The 17,381-nt window shown below is 37.2% G+C and overlaps 1 long non-coding RNA gene and 1 pseudogene across 1 annotated transcript; both read right to left on the reverse strand.

Annotated features, from left to right (window-relative positions):
* Window positions 1-7,991: 7,991 nt before the first annotated feature.
* Window positions 7,992-9,054, reverse strand: LOC148155901 (uncharacterized; annotated as a pseudogene).
* A 5,489-nt stretch (window positions 9,055-14,543) lies between these two features.
* LOC148155902 (uncharacterized) lies at window positions 14,544-16,443 on the reverse strand. The gene is made up of 2 exons (XR_015765128.1): window positions 15,520-16,443; window positions 14,544-15,177 (listed from the first exon to the last, which is right to left on the reverse strand). It is a non-coding gene; the product is annotated as an uncharacterized LOC148155902 (long non-coding RNA).
* Between the last annotated feature and the right edge of the window lie 938 nt (window positions 16,444-17,381).

Raw genomic sequence — 17,381 nt, forward strand, 5'->3', positions numbered from 1 at the left:
TTGTCCTCATTAAAATCTTAAAGTGCAAACATGTAAAAGGTTGTGCTTTTGGAAGAAGTACTAGAATGATTGTTAGAAAAGCTGAATAAAACATTTTGCATGATCACATTGTAACCCGTCTCGGAGGGTTACAGGCCCCTTCTCCCATTAAGTCTGAAAGTACCTTTGAGAACACATGACTTTATCTGGCATGTATGCACTATTCTCAAATATATGTATGAATAAATCATTTTTAGTCTTTATGCAACATTTTTCTTTTGTGGTTTAGTATTTATGAGGAAAAATACAACATGCAATACACAGTTGGGCATTTTACTGGTTGGCTTGTTCCAGTGAAAACGATTACCATCCTACCATGACCAGTGGAGCTAATTAGTGAGAAAAACAGGCTTAATGTAATCAGTCAGCTTTATGAATCACAATGCAAATTTACATTAATGTAGGAAGAATCTATTTAATTTATGTAATGAAGGCTGTGGTATGGATTTCCACAAGACTACCAAAAACCAAAAAAAACCTTTATCAGGAATTTGTCATCAGTCATCTTTGTCCATGTTTACAGTGTCTTGTTTCTTGTTTTTGTTGAGAATATGGGATTTTCTGACTGTCAATGTGAGGCCCGAAGTGATCCAATATTAGTTCACATGAACTGATTTACTCTTTCCTGTGTCAAATACCAGAAGCGTACATCAGTGAGGACTGGATAACCCAAGAGGACATTAAGGGTGTTTTCACAGCTCATAAGCCGATAGACTCAAAATTGCAGCTTTTGTTACATTTTCAGCAGGTCCGGTTCGCTTTCACATTGCATTGTGTCAAACAAACTAAACCAACTGGAAGTCCTGTTCACGCCCTTTGCCTGTGGTGGCGCTGCACTAGGAACTACTGAAGGAAATTATATGAAAACCTCCAAAGAAGACATGAGTGCAACTTCCTTCTTCACAAATCTGAACAAAAACGGAGTAGCATCAGATTTTAGTGGTTGTAGGATTTCTCTTTTGTCTTTGGTAAAAGACCATGAGCTCATTTCTTCAGCTAGGGCTAGGTTGTATTTACCCAGAATGCCCTGCACTATAGTCTGATTCCTGCTCCAGTCAGCACAAGCCATGCAGAGAGTCTTGCAGGCAGCCTTCAGTCCGCTAGAATCCACATCACTTCAACCGAACCAAGACCTGGGTTTGTAGGCCAGAGTTAGCTTTTTTTTGGCATCAAAGTTCAGTTGACTCTCTCCTGCCCAAACAAGTGAAACTTTCTAAACAAAAAAAGAGTTGAATGAAAGCCCAAACGGGGCTGGTGTGAACGCGCCATAATGATCAGAACATTCCCTAAATATTTTGGCAGTGCTTCAAAGACCTAGCGAATGTCTGGTCTCTCTGGTATTTTCTCTGCTATGATATGAACAGGACAATTTTTAGCAGTTTTGAAACTATATGTTTTAAAAACCTTGGTAAACCCCATCACAGGTAGCCTGCCCATGTCTATATCAAGCAAATAAGAAACTAAATTGTAAGCTCTTATAGCAAGAGATATTTATTAATAAAGGAAAAGAATTTTTGTGTTGTGTTCCATTGTTTTGACAGAGCTGCTGACTAACCCTTTTATTTTATTCATATGACAGTATTTTTGCTTAAAAAACAAATTATGACAGACTAACCAGTGAAATAGCATGTAATTGGACTCTTGGTGTCGGTGCCAAGATAAAGAGCTAATTTATATAGCTGTAAAAGCTGACCCAGATAATCCCGCAGTGAAGAGTGATTCTAAAAGACACAGTTTGAAATTTATACTTTACTCACTTTTCGCCTTAGGATTAACCAATAATGATAACAATGTGTATGGAAAATGTATGCAATGAACATATGAACTTGTAAAACCTGAACTAAATCACTGTACTCTGGAAACAGATTATTTGTTTGTGATTTGTGAAACATGATATTTTAGATTAATGAGCTGGATGACACACTTTATGATTAATTGAGTGCAAAAGCAAATGGTTCAGATAAAAAATAAAAAATAAAATAAAAAATCTTCAAAGCAGCATCAGTGACCAGGAATATCATAAATATTAAAGACAGATTCTGTGTCCACAAGCAAATGGAAGCTGTAAGTTATGTAAACTGGTTTTATACTGCGAGATACGAGATACAAACAAATTAGAAAGTCGTGTGCCTTGCTGTTAATAAAGAGCCGGTGTAATTTGACTGATTACAACATACAGACACTTCATATGGCCCTTTAAATCCCTAATTGATCAGTTCCTCCAGTCAGCACAAGCAATACAGAGAGTCTTGAGCCTGTCTTTAGCTCCTGACCTCAGAAAGAAAGTTAAAAATAATTACACTTTTGAGATCTCAGCCGATCACTGGAGCCTAGCATCTACAGTCGACATGAATGGCTGTAGCTCAACAAAGACTTGAAATGCTTACAGATGCTCGCAGCACTGCTGCAAAGCTTAAAGAAGCTTAGTTATGTTGATGCAAGTCTTCAGAGAGTCACTGTGGGGACTCTGCGAATGCTGGTCTGCACAAAATGCTATTAAGGGAGGATAAACAAGGGCTGGTTTCACTGCATTTTTAATGTCCTCCGTAGCCGAGCAAGAATAATGCAAAGAGGCAGGTTGTAAAATGCACACAGGTTGGAGCTGCTTGCTTTGCTGCGCCATGTGCAGGAGATAACTGAAAAGCTCATTTCAATAAAGGAATTTGTCGCAGCTTGTTTCACTGTAAGTGACATTTAAAGTGGCTATATGAATTTTAATTCAAGATAATACATCACAATTCTGAACATGCATCCCGTGATACAAAAGACACTAATTGCTTTGTTTCTCAGTAATACGTCTACCAGCTCGAATTAAGGCTAAGTCGTTTGACAAAAGATTTTTTTTTTCATTTACATATTGTTAAAATTGGGCACAGATTTGCATACCGTTCCTCTAATAATTTTTATTTAACTCAAAATGAAGAACCAGCCGTGTCAGGGGAAATTTACAGTACAAGAACTGAAAGTGAAACATCCTGTCGAGATGCATGACGATATTCTGTAGTCTTGAATCTCCAACATCATTTAGGAGTAAGTACATGTCATTCTCCACTGCAAATCCTTTATAACATTAGGGTAAAACTAAAAATATGAGAAATGAATAATGTTTCAGCAGGTTTCTTCCCAGACAAATCCTACAAAGGTGTAAGATTCCCTCAGGGAATATGATCTGACTTTGTGAAAGATGCAACAATGCTACAACTAAAAAATATTACTCTGTTTAGTATTTGTCTGTCATCCTGAAGGATCTGTCATCTGTCCCATGTAAAATGAAATTTCCTGCTACAAGTACCACATCCTGTTATTTAGAGAGATGTCATTAGCAGCTTCTTTTTCAGACAGAAGGGGAACACTTCTGTGTTATTGAGGTAACATGCCTATATGTCTTTGGTCATAATGTAATCTTTCTATCGCCTGTAGCAACACGGAGATTTCAAGAAAATCATACTGGGATAATAATTTTTTACCTTGTTGAATGACAAAAAAAATAAATAAATTTGTGTGTTTCAAAGAGTATAAAGAATATAAATTACACAATAGTTTTCCACTAACTCCCTCTTCCAGGTATATTTTCTGTATCGCCATAAACCTGTTCAGCTTTTTTGAAGGGCTGGGGAAGTAAATGGGTCACCAGTTAATTAAAGGGCACAGCTATAGAAAGCAATGCAATCAGACATGTACACCCAGGGAATATGGTATTTAGTTAACCCAATATACATGTTTTGGGGATGTGGAAGGAAATCTGACTACTAGGAGGGTCCTACACCTGAAATCCCACTGAAGAGCAGAAATCTTTTTGCCTTGAGGCAGCAGTGCAAACAACATGGCATCATGCTGGGCAGAAAACACTTAATTTACACACAACATGCTAATTACAGAACAGTAAAGATGAACCTCACTGATAACATGAAAACTCCTGGGGAAAGCATTTTTAAATTATTCATACATTATCACAGCTAAAATCAGAGCAATTTTAATCATAATATTTAGTTTAATCCAAATTATGTTGACATATTCAATTACATACATTCCAATGTGATCAAAAAAGGCACAGTTTGAAAAATGCTTCACTATTATTAAAAGTCCCTAAAGTGATGTCAAAAAAATGCTAAAGTTTTCTGTGTGTCCTTGCTAGCTATGGCTTTCCTTTTTATATCCTTGCAACACAAACAAGTTTCTCAGAAATATATCTGGTTGGATTTGTGATCATGGTCAGGGCACCAAAACAGTGAATCACTCTTGCTGAAAACTACAAATAGCTTGGTACAAGTGGCATCTCTGTAGCTAGCAGAAATGCCACTGTAGCTAGTCGGAAATTTGCTCTGCTAGCTACAGAGGCTCCTATGCTAGCTATATTAGCGTCTATATAGGGTTGCCACCCGTCCCGTAAAATACAGAATCGTCCCGTATTGGCTTATAAACGCTGCGTCCCGTATTGAACCGATATGGGACACAGTTTGGACGTTTTTCTATAAATGTCCATCACACACACATCAACACTAAGTATAACAACTAGAAAATTCCTGAAGAAATTTAACCGGGGCATGCCAAAGTGTGCCCATCGGTTTTTAATCAAGCGTTCTGATGCAAAAAAATTGGCATTAATGCTAAAGATAACGGCAATGTACTCAGTAACATGTTCACTAAGCAGGATGTTCACTAAGCTGTACCTACACCATTAAGTATGTTAAAATGAATGCATAAGCTAAAATTAGCCAAAATGCTAATATTAGCAGGAAGACTATCAGCAGCATGTGGAGCATCACTCGCATGTTGTCTGTCATTGACTTACTCAATTCAGTATACTAAACATCGCTAATAAGTAAGAAATTTGGCTAATAGCTAACTTTAGGGAAAATACTAATGCTAATGCACTGCCTTCCTGCGCAAGGCAGTGCACTGACGTGAGGGATGTGCAGGTTTTTTTTTTTTTTTTTTAACTTTTAGTAAGCTTCATTTTAATAACCACACTAATTCATTGTGTGACAGTGGTTTATTTAAACCAGTCACATAAAACCAAAAAGAGCAATTACCTGATGTAAAAATTGTCAGGGCTTTTATTTTAAAATTTTCAGTAAGCTTCATTTTAAATGGCCACACTAATCCAATGTGTAACAGTGGTTTGGTTAATCCAGCTATATAATGCTCAAAACAGCAAGTAGTTCTAAATGCCAGCTCAGCCCTCCTCTATAATAACTGAGTGTTCCACCATGTTGTAGTTCTGACCTTCTGCTCAGGCCTCTGTATTAAAGTGTTCCGCCATATTTAGAACTACAGCGTCTTTGCAGTCCAAACCAGCAGCTCTGCCTTTCTCTGTATTCTGTTGCTATAGTGATTAATCCTTAGCCAACTGCCGTGTGTTTGAGACAGAAAGGTGGAGAAGGATTTCTATCTTTATGAGACACCCAGTCGGTTGTGATGAAAAAAGCAGTCCGAACAACTGCTTCCCGTTCAGGATCCGTAAAAGCGATCCAAAAACCGTTTGAAGAGTATGAGATGGCTATTTGTCGTCTCCGACAGTACAGTGATTCATATCTGTAGCTCATTCACAATAATAGCAGTGATGAGAGAAAGATGGTGTGTGCTGAGCTCTGAAATTTTTCAGAAAAGTCTGAAAATGAATGGCTGGGAGCCTGACTTTACCCTGTCACTTGATTTCGCTCTGAAGCACCTTGGCAGAAAACTGTCAGTCCTAGAGAAATTTTGAAAACATTTTATGGGAGCAGGAATGTGTATCAATGTCATGACCGACTTTAATACAGATAGACCAATTTTTATACGCATGAGAGCGATTTCAAAATCATTTTGGGGTCAAAAATCCAGTCCATTTCTCACTCTAACAGAGCGGCAGTTGGTGTCAGTTACACTCTGCGTTTCGGCAGTTGGAAATTTTGCTCGTTTTTCGCTTTTTACGTCGCCATCGTAACTCCGATTCCCAATAAAAATAATATCTCCAATGCCGGGACCAAGCCGCACGTTTTGATACCACTTTTGTGGGTGGGCATGCAGTAGTACGAGCCGCATTAACGGTAATGGAAGAAAATAAAACACAGGAAATATTAAGGTCAGCTAAATTACTGTGGCAGGAGATAAAGGACCCCCCACCCAACCCACTGGAACGCTATGGTCCAACGCTGTTGTCATGGTTGCCTTGAGACGGACACTACGCAGCCGCGGTGAGTTGCTATCAACCCGCATCTTTTAAAATGTCCTCGACCGGATACTCCACTGTCCTTAGACGTAAGAACTCTGGCAGAAATACAGACCTGAGTGGAGAGACACACATTCCAGGCTGAACAACGTCTGATTCCAGGCTAAACGGGCAATTATTTAAAAAATGGTCCCATATGCTGCTGTATGATGTGATTGATATCAGACAGAACGGATCAGGAGAAGAACACTGCAGACCTGTTTCTGCCTCATCACTCCTACCTGTTCTATACTTTTTACAGGAAAATCACCATCTGTTACACTGACACCAGTCCTGGTGCGTGTAACACATGCTACAATGTTTAATATGTTTTCTGGAGATGTTGGCATCAGGGTTGCCAGCCCAAGCCTCCAAGTGGACTGAGCAAAATTTTATTTTGGAGCCCTCTATATTTGCTTTTAACGTGGACTGCTGCAAATCAACAGACGATTAGACCATTTGCACAGCTGCTATAAACTCATTGCATCTCTGAATAATGTTATTTATGTTATATGCTATATGCATATCATCTATGGAAAAAGCAACAAAAAACTATCATGCTCTGGACTTAAGATGGAATATATGCACGCATAGTTATGACATACTTTGATTAAATTAATAAATGTAATTCCATTTTAACAATGCTCCTGGAGAAGTTTCATAACCTATAACTTATAAGTCTGAAACAGGAACAGGTCTGAAAAACACTGTGTGCTACATTTGAGAGAGATTCCTTTGATGCATCAAAGAGTGATGTCATCACTGCTGATTGAAACTGAACATTCTAATGGTGCATTCATGTCAAACACGTTTTCAGTGTCAGGCGACTCAGGTTTACATTCAAAGTCTATGTGGAGTGTCCAACTCCGCGCTAGACGCTTGAAACGTGCTGCTATGGTCCTCGATGTGCCTCCACATAGACTTTGAATGTAAACCAGATGCGCCTGATGTCCAAAACATGTTTGGTGTGAACGCGCCATTATATGTCCAGTGTCATATTATGTCCATCATATTGGGACCTAATATGATGAACTCATTGCTTTGGGTCAGGGGTACTGTTTAGAGGTAAGATGTGAATTAAGGTTTAGTTAATGTTAGGGTTAGGAATAGACTAGTATTGGTTAGGATTAGGGAAAATCGCAGCTACTAAAATGAAGGGAAATGAATGCAAAGTTCTAATATGGGTTGAAATAGTTTTGACAAACCTGTACAGCATTTTGTTTTCTAAATCATTCTATAAATAACAATTACATAATGTTAGGTTGTTTTTCTGCCAATTGCATAGCTGCAGCATAATAATAGACTAATGCGTTGAATTAGTCTACTAATTCAACGCATTAGTTGAATTAGAAAATTCCTCTGACTCCTCTGGTTCTGGTTCTATTTAAAACATTAGAAATCAATTTATTTCATTGGTTCTGATTGGTTTCTAATGCGTTGAATAGAAACCAATCAGAATCAGAGGAGTCAGAGGAATTTTCACAGATTCTCTGTTTTATATGCTACTGTCAGACACTTTTAACAAATATTCATTCATCATCTAACATATCTATACTTGCACACACACATTCACACTTAGGACAATTTAGAGAGACCAATTAATTTTTTAGAAATTCTACCTGCTGCAGCATTTATATAGGAAAATCTTAATAATGTTTATTTTGGTGTTTTTAACTCTGAAATTGATCTTGTGTTTTCTCCATTGATTTTGGAGATATGAATTTTATTTGTCTGTGTCTGTTTTGATTTCCTAAAGTTGTGTAAAGGATTGAATTTACATAATGCCCAGTGTTGGCAAAACCTGGGCTTTGATAGTGACCTAGGTTAGTGCCACCTGGGTGTGGGTCGGTGTAAAGGCCGAGCCGGGCTTAGATTGGCCTTCACGCCAATGGTAACATGAAGGCCCTCTATACTACCTGTGGAGGTTGGTCGCATGGACGTCTGTCTTTCCTCAGACTTCCCTGGTTGATTGGAGGTCCATCTTTCCTCAGACCTCCCTGGTTGATTGGAGCTCTGTCTATCCTTTGTGTCCTCTGTTTGCTGGGGGGTCTTTGGTTGGGTGGAGACTCTAGGATGGTTATTTTCTAGAGCAAGTTTCAACTTCACCTTCAGGTCTGCAACCTGACCCTGCATAGATTTCACAGTTTCCTCCTGTGCTTTGAATTTGCAAGCTTGCTTAAAGTGACTTTTGAGTTGCTCCTCATATTTGAGTCTCACTCTGTATTCTTCAATCATTACTTCTATCAGATCTTTATGGCAGGAGGCATATTTTTCAGCCTCTCTCTTGAAGTACTCCAGCTGTTGAAGAATGCTCGTGTCGACTGTAACTTTGGAAGAGCAAGAAACTTGTTCACGTTTGACTTGAAGGTGACGTTCTTTTTCCAACAATTCTTACAGTTTTTGAATCTCCTCCTGCTGTAATTTGACTTCAGCCTGATATGCAATCCTTCGGTCTCTTTCCTTTGGAGATCAAAAATCTTATTCTGCAATTCTGTTTTGAGATCGTCTACCTGCTTTGTGAAATCTTTGACATGTTGGCTTGTCTCTTCCACGTCTTCCACTGAGGGAGTAATCTCAAAGTCAGCTGAGGGAGTTATTTCCTGCCCAATTTTCAATGATCTTGGATTCTCCAAGTTGCTGGAAGGACTTGATTCCCCCTGGATCTCTGCTGATTTATATTTTGGCTCAATGGGGCCGTCGCTGTCATCTTCCAAAGGGAAAACGATAGCGTCGTAGTCGACTTGGATGTTGAGGTCCATCATGTCGACCCATGAAAGCTCAGCTGGAAAAGCTTCATGTTCACAAGCAATCTGTTGTTGCTTCATGTCGATATTCTGATAAATTCTTGCTTCTCTGAAAGGCGTGTAATATCTGGAATCGATATGCCACTCGTTTCGATAAATTTCGAACGTGCTCTGAAGAGTGATCTGTCGCGATAGAACTGTGGAACAGTTCTGAGAAAACTCTCTGTGAGCTACATTCAAGAGAGAGATTCCCTTGTGATATCATAGAGTGATGACATCACTACTGATGTCATTGATTCCATTGGAACTGAACATTCTATTGTAGACTGACGTAAAACATTTTGCTAGAGAATGTTAAACATTGAGAAGTTTTAATTTTTGTTATCAAACATACAGTTAAAAGAAAAAGCCCTCAGAAATATACAGTGTAAGGTTGCCACCCATCCCGTAAAATACAGAATCGTCCCGTATTTAACTGATAAACGCGGCGTCCTGTCTTGAACCGATACGGGACACGATTTGGACATATTTCTATAAATACGTCTTGTAAGGACCCCCCTCAACCTCCTGCAATGCTACGGTCCGACGCTGTTGTAATGGTTGCCTAGAGACGGACACTACGCAGCCGCAGTGAGTTGCTATCAACCCATGTTTTTTAAAATGTCCTCGACCAGATACTCCACCATCCTTAGACGTAAGAACTCTGGAAAAAATACAGACGTGAGTGGAGAGACGCACATTCCAGGCTGAACAATGTCTGCAATTTAAATAATTGTTAAACAGGCAATTATTTAAAAAATGTGTCCATCGTGGTGCCGTGTGCTGCTGTATGACATGATTAATATCAGACAGAACAGATCAGGAGAAGAACACTGCAGACCCATTCACATCTCTTTATCCCTCAATCATCTCCTGAGGCTGATACAGTACAGAACTTTTTATTATTGATTCAGCTTCTTATTGCGCTTTTAAGCGACTATTATGGTTTGATTATTTGCTTAGGTGTTGAGTTTGTATGATAATTTATTTAATATATAATAGTATCAGCCAAAGTAATATGAATGGCAATTTAACGAACCAATCATACTAATAGATTGACTGAACAACATACCTAAATATTTTCTACTTCAAAACGGTTTGCTTCTGTATGTTTTATTTAGAAATGTTGGTACATTTTATGAATAATTGTTCAGCGGTCATTTAATGTATTATTTAACTATTATTTTATTAACACGGTTTACCAGTTTGAGTAACTTGACTTCCTATCAATGAAGAAAAAACATGCTAACCAAGATTACACCAGACACAGACCTGCAGCCCAGGAGCTGTAGGTTCTAGACGGGGGACAACAGGGAACTGAAGAAATTATACTAAATAAATGTCTTTTTTTTATATTGAGTAGAAGATATTTTTAACCTTCACAATTTTACATTAACAATTGCCAGTAATAAAACATTGAATTCTGCACTTTTAACTGCTGTATGGAGATAGGATCACATTTTCCATTTGCACCGGCTGGATCAGGATCTGCAATCTGAATCTGGAGACACAAGTGCTCTGATTGGCTCAGAATATTAAATGATGAAATATGTTGCTCTGTTTTTTTTTTTGTTTGTTTTGTTTTTGTTTCATTCTTTTTTTAAATGCTCATCACAAAAAAACACTGACTACACACTGGCTCTCATAGTACATTTGGTCTAGAACCAGCCTCCAAACCTAACTCCTTATTTGTATAAATATTTTGGTAATACTATTTTTAATACCAGAATGTTCACTAAACTTTTATATTTCGAGTTGTCTGAGGACACATTTTGAATATTAAATCAGGTGTTATGATCAATTACTCAGTACTTGAGTAGATTTTTACCAAATACATTTTACACCTACCTCATTAAAGCTTAGTTTATACTTGAGTAAATCTACTCAAGTATAAACGTGTTGAAGGTATGCTACTCTGATTGGAGTACAATTTTGGTGGGCGTCCCTTATTTTGATTTCTGAAAGGTGGGAACCTTACATCTATGCCAGCCACCCTAGAGAAGCTACTGTAGCTATCATAGATGCCACTGTAGCTAGCATAGGAGTCTGTAACTAGTCAAAAATCTCCTCTGCTAGCTACAGTAGCTTCTCTAGAGTGGATATGCCACTGCAGCTAGCATACATGACACTGTGCTACTGTTGATCTATGCTAGCTCCAGCATAGGTGCAACAGTAGTGGGATATCATAGCTACAGTGACATGTATACTGTAGCTATCATAGATGTCATTGCAGCTAGCATAGATGCCACTGTACCTAAAATTTAGCATGTGTTTATTCAAAACTGTATGTTAAAGTATAAATTGTTCTATACATATAGTTACAAGAAATACATCATAGAAACATTTTAAGTTAAATTACTGCATACTATTTAACATAATTGTGCATTTATTGTATGTAGAAAATAAAGGCAATAGGATCAAGCTATACATTATGTGTAGTGGCGAGTTCCTATTTGTAAAAAATGACAAAACTACTCCACAGCAAAAATTTCTAAGAGGTTTGCTATAACAGCACCACAAAAAGATGATTTTTTTTATTTTCCCTACTTAGCTCAATTTAATAATTTGTTGTAACACCTGTATATAACCTTTGTTTCAATTATAATGCAAACTAAATAATCGAGCAGAATGTCATTTCATACTGAAAGCCGGCGTGTGGGAGAACTATTTCAAACTTTAATGCGGATGAGGAGGAATTAATTTACAGCTAACAAGAAAGGTTTCATATCTAAAACGCTTAAAGAGAGCAGAGGATTTGCAAATGCTATTCTGACTGTGCATTCCTAATCTATTATTAACGCTGCAAAACAAATTCCACTGAATGTCACACACCAAAGACCCTCAATGCAGATATTGCTATGAAAATATTCACTTATTAGAGGGATCTTCTTAAATAAAGGCTGCAAGGACTGGATAAATTTAAAGTTAAGCTGGACATGCAGTGAAAACAGCTGCAGAAACACTGTTTTTAGAAAACAGCAGGCAGCTTCCCAAACACATCAAGTCCTCAAACCAAGAATTAGAAAATCAGTCATACATTCAGAAATTGTCACTCTGTTTTGCACAGAGAGCTTCCATCTTCAAATAAAGGCACTGAATATTCAGCACCCAGCTTCAAAGAATCAGAGTTTGAATACAGCATAATGCGATGGCAATCAAAGGTTTGGTCATCCCCGGACAAAATCCGTTTCTCAGAATGCAGAGAAAAGAAACTCATCTCTGAAAGGCATAAAGCTGGAGCCAAAGAAGTTGAAGATCTTTTTACGTTTCAGCAAAATTATCGAATCTCTTTTGAGCTTATGTAATAAGATTAAATTATTCAATTTTGAATGAATGTAGAATATATTACAAGGAGACAAAAAAATGAGTGAACCAGGATTTTCCCGTTTAAAAACTTAGCTAGCCATAAACAAAGGTTGCATTTAGTTTACAAGATTATCCTTAGATGGCTAAGCATTAAGCGATAATCTGTCTTGTGGAACATTTTCCAGTTTTGTCAGTATAATGTTTTTGGCTAACTCTTTGATCTAGAGAAAATCTGTCTAAAAAAAACACTTTCAGGATGCAGTTAGCATGTTAGCATTCTATCTAAGCAAAACAAAAGCCTTTGGAGAAAGAATACAAAGGATAGGAGTTGTATCAGGCTATTAAAAAAAAAAGAAATATTTTCTCTAAAGGAAATTTACTCTTTGTGGAATCCATAGTATGGTTACATTTTGCAAAATTAAAACTGAAGAATTCACCTCCGTCTTTAAATCTTTTTGTGTGACAGCATTATGGTATCTGTTTAGGAAAAAAAACACTGTGAAGGAATGACGGACAAAACAGAAATGTTGCTGTTCTGTGTGACGGGCTAACAATGCTGCACCTGGCGTCTGATTCACAGCTTCAAAACTATCGTTTAAAATTGTTGCAGTGACGTAAAGAGGTCTAAAATATTTTAGCATCCAATTCTTGAAAACAAAATCTATGATTTCATAAACCTATATTGTACCAGGTAACAGATCATAAAGGTTGATATCAGTGCTTTTTTAAAGTTGTATATTTGAATTTTGCTGCTAAACTTAGGTACTTTTTCATAGTTTTTAAAGAATTTGTATCTGGTTTATTATTAACTGACTAGAAATGTAATTATACATCATTTATGATTTATAAAATCTTTATTTCTCAAAGTAAAAAGCCATTTTGGATCTGTAGGATCCTACTTGAAGACGTCACCTAAACTGAAATATTATAGACTAAATAAAGCTTCTTTAAAATAGCAATTTGGGATTTCTCAAAAGCTTGTGTTAAAAACTGAAAGTTTGATTTATTTTTTTTAAAAACTTTTTAAAAAGTATTTACATACAGATGTACATATTGCTTAATATTGTGTACTATCTCGTCTAGTGCTACAATCTACTGTCTAATACAATTTCCTTCAAGTGAAAATATTACAAAATATGATTTATGTAACAAAAAACTACAGCCTAATGAATTGGTGGGTTAAGTCTAAAGTAAATTCAAAAGCAAGTCATGTTTAAGTTGCTTAACTAACAGCTGTAAGAATTTCAACCAAACCAAACCTGTGTATCATGTCTTATACGATCTCACACTGCTTTACTAAACAAATGAACTAACAAAATATTCATCTAAATCCTATTCCAGTTCCAGACATTCATGTATTCATGTATTTCTCTGAAAGCTTTCTGACGACAGAGGGACTTGCTCATGGCTTCTTTGCAATTAAAGAACCACATATTGCTAGGAAACAGTCAGGAGTTTTCTCTGACTCAACAGGACTCATTATTTTATCGGTGCTTGACTTGTGATAAGAATTTTTTTCCGTGAAGTAAATCTCAGTGACCTGCACAGTTCCAATTTAGAAAACATCCACGTTTTCCCTTCTCACATAGAAAAAAAACAAACAAACAAGTCAGACTGAAAAAAGTTACATGACGTTAATGTATACTACCTCGAACTGAAGGAAGTTCTCAAGTTATTTTTAGCGTTTCTATTTTAAGAAATCACTCTTCGATCATGTCGAAGACAACAATAAATCAGATGAGTATAGTAAGGCTTGAAAAAAAAAAGAAACATGCTTCTTGTGACCCGTGAAGTGGGCTGAGCAGCATACTGAAAATGCTGTGCTGTTATTTACTCCCCACACTGACTGCTGCAGTAAATTTTCATCTCTGATAAATGGCCGTGCGGTTTGAATGGACTCGCCATTAAATAAATCTAAACTATTTCCTTGGAATCTCAGTGTTTTCAACAGGCCGCAGACATATTTTTACGCCGTGCCCTCCAAACGTCTGGAAAACGGCCAGCTTTGAGTATATTGCGCATTTTTTTGTTTGATGATTTTATTGCTTCCCCCTGCAGCCATGCGACCCGACCCACAGCAACGCTGCAGCCAGGCAGGGAGAAGGGCTAATGTAACACTCGCTATGTGTTTACAGTTAATAAATTTGTAATAAGACCAGAGCTAGGTTCGGCTACAGGAGTAGTGAGAAGTGTAGTTTGAATTAATGACCACAGACCAAAGAAAGTTAAGTTAAAACAGCCGGCTTATTATTAGTTTAAAGAACAATAAAAGAATAAACAACAACAATGTTACACAATTAACACACAATGACAAATTCAAAAAAAGAAAAATAGTTTCCAGTTCCTTTCAAAGTATTTTATAAATCTAAATTAAGGATACTATTTATTTTACCTAGGTTATAGTTCTATTTAGGTTCTAGTTAATACTATTTAGTTCTATTTAAATTCTAGTTAATACTATTTATCTATTTTGATTTACAGTTTGTTTTAATCTGTTTAATCTATTTTTAATTCTTTGGTGTTTCCCTTAAGGAGTTAAAAAAAAAAATAACAGCAAAACAACAACACAGCAGAACAATTCAGAAAGGACAGATCAAACTGTGCTTCAGATTGATGTCTTGTTTCTTCCGATGATCCAACAGTTAATTCTGTTTCAGTGACCCACTGCTAATACGCATGACAACATGGGCAGGTCATACCAAGTTGCAGGGTTGGCAATGTCCAGCAGAAGGCGTAGCTCCTACTTGATGGTCTTTAGCTCCAGGGTTGGCTCGCCATCTCGTTCTCCTTAGGAAGATCCAGTTCAGTGATGATCCGAGACTCTTTAGGAGGGTTCAGTTCAGTGACGATCCGAGACTCCTTAGTCCAGATCCCAGCCGAACGAAAACGACAAACAAAACAAAACAAAACAACAACAAAAAAAAGCCTGTTGCCAACAAAGAGAGACAGTTAGCAACAGTTAGCTCCTCTGCTGATAAGCGGTTGAATTTCTGTTGACAAGAGTAGCTGTTAGCTTCAGCGGATCAGCTGTTACTCCTGTTGACTTTCAGTTGACTTGCTGTTAGCACCAAGAGCAACAGCCGACGCCTCCGCTGATCAGCCTTCGCTTCAGCTTTCCATTTAAGTTAAATAAATGTTTAACAAATACATTATCTTTAAAAAAAAAGAAAACAAAAGAAACAAAATACACTTTCAACTCACCAAGTCCAGTTCCACAACACAAAAAATGATCCCGAACGCAGTCAGGGTGAGAGAAAAATATGGGAAAAGCTCCTTCTCCAGAAATAAAAAGAACAAACTCGTCTTAGACAGCAAATCAGCTACGAGTGCTCAATTTCTCTTATCTGTCTTTTCTTTTCAGCACAATCCCGTTTGCTTCTGCGCTCTCTGCTTGCTTTACGCTCTCTGCTTGCTTTCTCTCATGTCAGAGAACGTAGCAACCCGATTGGCTGAAGCTAGTCACGTGGGTTACACATAAATGTGACCCTTCAGAATAAGAGAATAACAATTTTAAGATCGATTAATTCCCTATTTATTTTCCTATTCATTTATTTCCTATTTATCTAATTTACTATTATTTTTATGAAGAGGCTATTTTAACCTGGGTTACACTAACACTCAATACAACTTCTGTCTGAAATGGAAATGTAAAACAAGTGGTCTCAATGACTATGGATAAGAAAAATTGGACATTTTTAGGGGGGAACGGAAATGAGTTTTTTCACGGAATCCCTACCAATGTCTCGTTAAGTTTTTGTAAATGCTAATCTTGATAGAAATTCACGTATTTGATCAAAACGTTTCATTTGTGGTTTGGATCTTATTGTGTGTCACAGCTCGTTTTCAGGCAGTCAACACGGCGCTCCTCTGAAGGAAACTAAAAAAGAATGAAATTTGGCATCTGTCTGCCATGAAATCAAAATTCCCAGCTCAGGTCTGAAAAAAAATAAAAAATAAAATAAAATATACGACTACGAATGAAACAATCCTCGCTTCTGACTGCTCCTGCGACAGATTCCAGAGGAGCTACCGCATATGTAAATAATGTCAGGGCCCCAACTCGGTTTGTGTGTGCGTGCGTGTGTGTGTGTGTGTGTGTGTGAGGAAAGAGAAGTGTGGGTGTACAGTAGCACTAATGGAAAGCTCCTCTCACAGGAAGCTTTCAGTCGCCTTATGAAAGCAACCTGCTTTCTTTTTTCTCCTTCTCCTTTCTGCAGAGCTGAGTAAAGCGCCATGTTTCCAGAAGAACACAAACAGGTTAAGGATTATTATTCCTGTGTTGCTTATTTCTTACAAAAATAATTTGTTCTCCTTAAATGTTTTCACATTTTGTGCTATTACAAATCAAACCTGAATGTTTTTCATCGTAATCTTTTTCTTTTTTAAGAGATCAATTAAATGCGGCGCAAATTTAGAAGGTGGATGGAAAATGATCATAGTCACGATGAGTTCCAATAAACGAACCCCTAAAATTGGCCGATTGTTGTTACTATTTTTCTCCATATTTTGAAAGCACGATCAAATATGGATACTGTGTGTTTTAGCATATTTCAAATGTAATGTAATGCAGTCACAGTTACACAAGCACCGAAAAATACAGTAATAAAAAGTTCTTATCATCACTTTTATCGTTATCACAATATCATCATAAAATATCGTAATAAAACCTTCAGTCCATATCACTTACCCTTAGTAAGCTAACTGAGCTTGAGCTATTTTGGAAACAGAAGAATGGACAAACATTATAGTGGTATGCAATCTATCGCCTACATTTCAAATAAAGTTCATTTAAGTTCGTAGTCATGACATGTCAAAACGTAAAAAGGTTCTCGGGGGTATGAATATTTTAAGGCGGAGTGCATCGTGCGCTTTCAACCTTGTTCCTGTCTTTCCCTTAGACTTTTGGAAAAATGATTGCTCTGAATAATTGATGATAATGAATCACCGGTAGGTCTGAAACACTTGAATGTGTCACATTTTGAAAGCAGCGCTTTGGTTTTCCTTGTCTAACATCACACATTGTCATAGATACTGCTCATCTCACCATAGTAGCTCACACTGAT

Source organism: Poecilia mexicana, unplaced genomic scaffold (assembly GCF_051168715.1).
Source record: "Poecilia mexicana isolate PSO_F unplaced genomic scaffold, ASM5116871v1 scaffold_13, whole genome shotgun sequence".
Lineage (NCBI taxonomy): Eukaryota > Metazoa > Chordata > Actinopteri > Cyprinodontiformes > Poeciliidae > Poecilia > Poecilia mexicana.